The 6494-nt window shown below is 43.1% G+C and overlaps 1 pseudogene; it reads left to right on the top strand.

Moving 5' to 3' along the window:
• Window positions 1–775: 775 nt before the first annotated feature.
• Window positions 776–3584, top strand: LOC114757180 (exocyst complex component SEC10a-like; annotated as a pseudogene).
• Window positions 3585–6494: the final 2910 nt, after the last annotated feature.

The raw sequence follows: 6494 nt of genomic DNA, 5'->3' as shown, positions 1-6494 counted from the left end.
CTTCAACCGAAGAATGGGATGAATTAGTTCTATCCTTGGTCTTTTCTAGCGGATTGTATCCTGAAAAGACATCCATGAATGAAAACAATTTAAGGTGAGTTATGTCAAAAGGTCTCCTCTAATGAGGATTCTGGTGCCCCTTCTCGTCTCGAGTTGAGGTTGCTAATGTCCCCACCTTCGCCCGCTTTTAGAAGTGGATTCGAACCACTGGACTCTATTTTCTGAGGATACATTGATTCTGTTCAGCCGTTACCATTCTATATGCCTTTTCCGCCTTAAAGCCCTTCTCCCGGATAGGAAATGTATGCAAACGATGCAGGAATCGAAGTTGAGTGATTCAGTAAGATAGAAGAGCAATTGACTAGTTTGTTTCCGTCTTTCCTACAGGTTGACCGATTCAGCTCGGCCAATTGAGACAGATAGGGAGCATGCCATTCAAGGGCTGGTTTTCCTATTTATTTGAAATCTTATCCCGTCGTCACCTTGTAAAAGCTAATGCTACACCCAATTCTTATTTATTAGGACCAACCGGCACACAAACGGGTGAACCCACCTTGTCTAAGACGCGAAGGAACGAACATTTGAAAGAGATGGTGACAAACAAGGAAATCGGCGCATTTGGCTCTACCTCTCACGCCAAACCATCGTGGTTGGAACTTGTTTCAATGAATAAAATTACCAGAATGACCAAAACATCTCTTCCTGAACAGGCCCAGAGGAAATACAATCATTGAAGTCGTCCCCGGCAATCATCTTTGAAGTGACACAACAGACTATGACTAGACATCTCGAGGAATCCACGCTTCTCACATCTCGTAAACAACTATACATCTTGGAAGCAAAGGCCAGGAGCAAAGGTATATACCCCTGGTCAATCCACAGTCAATCATCCAGCAACAGATTAAGTAGTCGAAAAAGCAGTAGACATTACAGAAGTTGAGAAGGCGCTTTCTCTTAACTCAGCATGGTCATACAATAAGAATAAGAAGTTGGCTATTCTCAGGTCTGGGCTGGGTATCCATATTAGGTTAGGGAGTCAACAAATCCCAGTCATAAAGGACAAGAAGAAATCGGACCAGAAATGGAAGAATGCCTATCACACAGATGGACAGCATTCTAAGGCCCTAAATAGAAGGAAATGAACTGATTCTATGGAATTTGTATTATTAGCCTTCGTGACGTGACCAATACCTTAAGCTCACTTCACTAGAGCGAATACTGATCCGTTTTCTTTATATCCTTCTTCTGGGCTACTAGTATTTAGTGGTATCGGTTGAAACCCTTAGCAGTCGAGATCTTATAACCTTACCCTTAGTTGAACACTCAGCGTCTTCAATTCCTCGCCGTCAGTCCTGTCGAGCGATTTCATACCATAGCTAACGAGGGAAGCAATATTAAGTCTTAATCTTTCCCTAGGTAGAAATACCATAGTGGCTTTCGGTCAATCATGGTGCGAAGCGAAACAAATTCCTTCCCTTGCCGTGCAACTGCAGCAGAGATGGGCCTATTCTCATCCGGTTGGAGCCAATCCTACTCTAGGTCCCTACTGGCACCGCAACAACTTCTTGTTCCCGGTCCCAAACGCCTACTCAAAACGTTGAGGGGGTAGCCGTCAAAAAAAATGAATTCCCGAAAGGGTCCAATAAGACTTGACTTCCTTTTGAGTAATAAAGGGACGGACGGGCTGAGACTCCTAACTCCCAATGCAAGAGCTGGAATCTAAATGAGGGGGAGGGTTTCGAAACGCATTGAACCACCCAATCAAATGAATCGTAACATTCGTAATGATCAACTTTACGGAGCCCTATCGCTCGGTTATATAAGATAGGTCCATCCCAGAACTCAAACTACCTTATATATATCTCTTGCTATAGAAGCACGCATTTCTTCGTCCACAACAGCTGGCTCTTTCAAGCTTTTCTCGTTTATGGATTTGGATTATTATCAAATTTTCGAAACTAGAGAAGTCACTTCTGCATTGTAATTTTCGTTGGACCTGTTTGTCTCTGTAACCCAGAAGAAGACTCTCAAGCTTTCTTTTAGTCATACCCGGAGACAAAAAATGGAACAAAGAATGATAGAAGTTCGAAATCTGCATCAGCTAACTCTTTCCCTCTCATTATGGACATTGATGACTTTAAGGGGGACTTTTCTTTTGATGCATTATTTGGAAACATGGTGAAAGAGCTCCTTCCATCTTTCCAAGAAGAAGCAATAGATTTATTATAAGGACACAGCAACGTCGGTGGGGGTGATTCTTTTCCAAATGGACATAAGCAGGCTCCATCTGATGCAGCAAAGTATGCACAAGCTCTTTCTACTCCCTTATTCCCAGACGTTGAGAAGCTCTTATCTTTGTTCAAGGACTCTTGTAAGGAGCTGGCTGAGCTTCGTAAACAGATTGATGGCAGACTCTACAATCTTAAGAAAGATGTCTCTGTCCAAGACACTAAGCATCGTAAGACACTTGCTGAGCTAGAAACAGGTGTAGATGGTTTGTTTGATAGCTTTGCAAGGTTAGATTCACGTATTTCAAGTGTTGGCCAGACAGCTGCAAAGATAGGAGATCAACTTCAGAGTGCAGATGCTCAACGGGTTACAGCCAGTCAAACGATTGAGCTGATAAAGTACTTGATGGAGTTCAACAGCAGCCCAGGCGACCTAATAAAGCTTTCTCCTCTATTTTCTGATGACAGCCGTACTGCTGAGGCTGCTTCGGTTGCCCAAAAATTACGGTCATTTGCTGAAGAAGATATTGGAGGACACGGCATAGCTGCCCCATCAATGATAGGAAATGCAACTGCTAGCAAAAGAAAGATTAGAATTTGCTGTTACTAATCTACAAGAGTATTGCAATGAATTGGAGAATAGATTTCTGGCTCGGTTTGATGCAGCATCACAGAAAAGAGATTTGTCTGAATGTGACAAAATTTTGTCACAGTTCAATAGGGGTACAAGTGCCATGCAACATTATGTAGCAACACGTCCAATGTTTATTGATGTGGAAGTCATGAACGCTGATACTAGGTTGGTTCTTGGTGACGATGGGGCACATGCTAGTCCTAGTAATGTAGCTAAAGGGCTTTCGTCATTGTACAAAGAAATCAAAGATACTGTTCAGCAGCAAAAAAGTGTATTCCTTTCACCCAATGAGGTTATGTCAATTTTAGTTCAGCGAGTTCTAGAGCAGCGAGTCACTGCCCTTCTGAACAAATTATTAGTAAGGCCAACTCTTGTAAATCTACCTTCCGGAAGGTGGACTTCTATTATATCTCATAATTCTAGCAGGAACATATGAAAAGACGCAAGAACTTGCTAGAGATCTACAAGCGATGGGATGTGGAGACTTGGATGTTGAGGGCCTCACAGAGTCTTTGTTTTCAAATCATAAGGATGAATACCCCGACTATGAGCAGGCATCTCTTAACCAATTATATCAAGTGAAGATGGAAGAACTGCGAGCTGAAAGCCAGCAGATATCGGATTCACCTGGAACAATTGGACGCTCAAAAGGTATGAAATCGCTCGACTTCAAGGAGAGGAAAGAAGAGACTATGAGCTCTTCCTATGACTACGAGCAGTAGCTTTAGCGAATTGTTAAATACTTTATCTAAGAACATACAGCGTTCTCGTTATGAGAGATTTATTATCAAGCTCTGGCAACTGCCTACGATGGCTATAATTTGGATTTGCCGGCCTTTCTATGAGCAACTTGTCCTCTAGTCACACGTGCAGGTTTGGCAGAACAACCACCAATATCAATATAGGGGGTATTCATCGCCTCTTGTCTCATCATGAGCTCGCACCAAGTGAAAACACAGGGATTTAGGGTAAGCATTGTCTAGTCTTCTGGTTCTTTCTAGTCATCTCTCCAATGCCAGGGCCAGGCTTTGTTTATAGATCCATTGAAGAGTCTCTCTCCATGCAGGCCTATTGTGTCGGCTGTAGGGGGTTCTTAGGGACCACCACAAGTCTTCCAGCCGTTCTAGATATCCTCGTGCTGATTTGATTAAATGACTTCTTCATATATATTTAATTTCCCCATGGCAAACACCTATTCGTGGAAGAAGTGCTGTTGTTGTGGATCTAGGAATTGAAAGAGCAGCTCCTCTTCCAAATTGTAGAGTTGTAGACTGATCTTTTCTTCATTTTTGGTGTGCCATCTATTTCAGTAAATGCAAGTGCTCCTCTTATGGATAGACTTGTTGATTTCGTCTTCACTCGAAATTCAATTTATCCGGATCAGCATCCAATATTCAAAGTTTTGGCTCTTCCTGTGCCTGAATTACTACAGCGCCTTACCGTCTACTAATAAATACTACTAAAAGAAGGACCACAAAGCCCTTTGATAGAGATAGGAAATGAACCGGAATGAAAGAAACGTAGTAGAATCACGCGGTGGAACAACGTAGTCGTTAGCGCTTAAGAAATAGAAAGAAAGTAGTGTACTCATTTCGGTCAGCATCATTCTTGCTTATGTCTAAGAAAAAGTCCCCCCTATTGCTCTAGCTGGACCGGGAGAACTTATTCTTCTCGAATTGACACCATAACAAGATTTACGCGCATCAATCGTTAACTTAACAAGGGATTTGCTTTCTCTATAACCCACTTGAGGAGAGTGACAACTATCACTAGATTGTGAACCTGAAGTCTTGAGCGAGGACCTTCTTTCTCCTACGGCAGGGCACGACCGACCCTGACACAATATTCTGTGATTGCTAAGTTTAAAGGCCAGGGAGAGATTCTCCACTAGCATTCTGGCTGAGACAGGAGAAAAAAAGGGTATGAATATCCGAATAGTTAACTCTCCTCCATCCCCCAAGCAGCGAAGAAAGGGAGCCGAGTACCGATCGGTTAGAGTAGCTTGCTTCTACGATGATTTGGTGGCAAATGATGCTGATTTGAGCACCTACTCAGATGACAAGGACAAGATGAGGCGCAAGAACACCTTTGTAATACATAAATTTCACTGGCTTTTTAAGCCAATAGAATAGGCCCTGTCCTGTCCGAGATTGTGGGTGTTTGGTCTTGCTATTGGCTGCCTGTCCAAGGGTGGCTGTTGAAACCTCCTCCTTTCTATACTATACGAAAAATTCCATCCAACCATTCCATTCCGTTGAGCCTAGTCCCATTCCATCAGCAGACTGAACTCCATTCTTGAACGAAAGAGACAACCTGAACACCGCTCTCCCATGGTTTTTCGTTGAGAAGCACTTCTTTTTCATCTTCAATTTGGATCCCGTCGGGAAGGATTACCAACAAACACGCATTACTTCTTTGTATCAGTTCAGACCCTATTGTATCAGAACAGCTCCTTAAAGTCCATTAAGAGGCAAAAAAAAGGTTCAATTCAATAGCATAGGCGGTAAGCATATATAGTTATAGGCTGTACCAGTTGGTATGGAAAAGGGGGCAGAATCGAAAGGTTGTGGCGCATAATAGAAGAACTATCGGCAGGGAAGGCAGTCTATCGCCTTATGGCTTAATCTTCCCTAAGAGGTTGGGTCGTTTGAAAGGGCGAGTGGAGAATGTATTATGGTAACCGGCGAGTCAGCTAAAAGGTTTTTAGAAAAGCTAGCTAGCGCATACGATAACTAGAATATTGTTCTGAATGAACAGGAACTGATATGATAATAATGTACATATAATACAAAGAGAGGGGCCAACCTCTTACCTAACAGTGTTTGGGAATGGAAATCTTGACCGGCGCTCTTCTTTCTTCGGGGAATGGGTACTAAGACTCTCTTTGAGACGCCCCTTTCTCCAGGTGAACTATCTAAAAAGAGACATGCGGGTGCACTTTGAGGCCTATGAACTACTCCCGATCACTGCAAATAATGCCCTTTACTTTAAGACCGTTTTCAAGACCTTCCAGGCCCGTTACCCAACGCTCATGTGCTTGAATATGTAGCAGGCTTCCCCTTCGATCTGCTTCTGTATCAGCGGCTGAGCCAGAAACTATACCTATCCCAGCTGGAGACCTCTAGGAGAATGGATACCAAAGAATTTCACACATCGCGGGTTTCATTTTCCATTTTATCCTAACTTAAGAAAAGGGATTGGTGCAAGAAGATTCCACCACTCGGTGGGGAAAAAGTTGCCCACCTAAATAAGATGTCTAAACCTAAAGAATAGAAGAGGACAGTCAACAAACTTGGTCCAACATCACTCTTCCCGCTCAAATGGACTAGGTATAACCTTTCGAAGAGAACTTTCTTGTTTTGAAACCTGGGATGCTCAAAATCTCGAATTGGGCTCTCACCATTGGTCATTAATTCACTGACCCTATCTCTTCCCCGCTCTGCCGGCGGCAGTGGTCTTGGGTTTGGCTCATAACTCTGTGGTTTGGACAGATCCTGCAACTTTACATTCATTGTTAGGTCGTTCGTGCATGCCCCCTTCTCAATTACGCGTTTTCGGCTACCAGGTCAGAGTCGGCTGGCATCATGCAAAGGAAAGAGCGATGATTCTCCTTTCTTTCTCAATAGGTGATT

Source organism: Neltuma alba, unplaced genomic scaffold (assembly GCF_004799145.2).
Source record: "Neltuma alba isolate B1F8T4 unplaced genomic scaffold, ASM479914v2 tig00010578_pilon, whole genome shotgun sequence".
In the NCBI taxonomy this organism is placed as follows: Eukaryota; Viridiplantae; Streptophyta; class Magnoliopsida; order Fabales; family Fabaceae; genus Neltuma; species Neltuma alba.
This window is presented reverse-complemented; position numbering and strand designations above follow the sequence as displayed.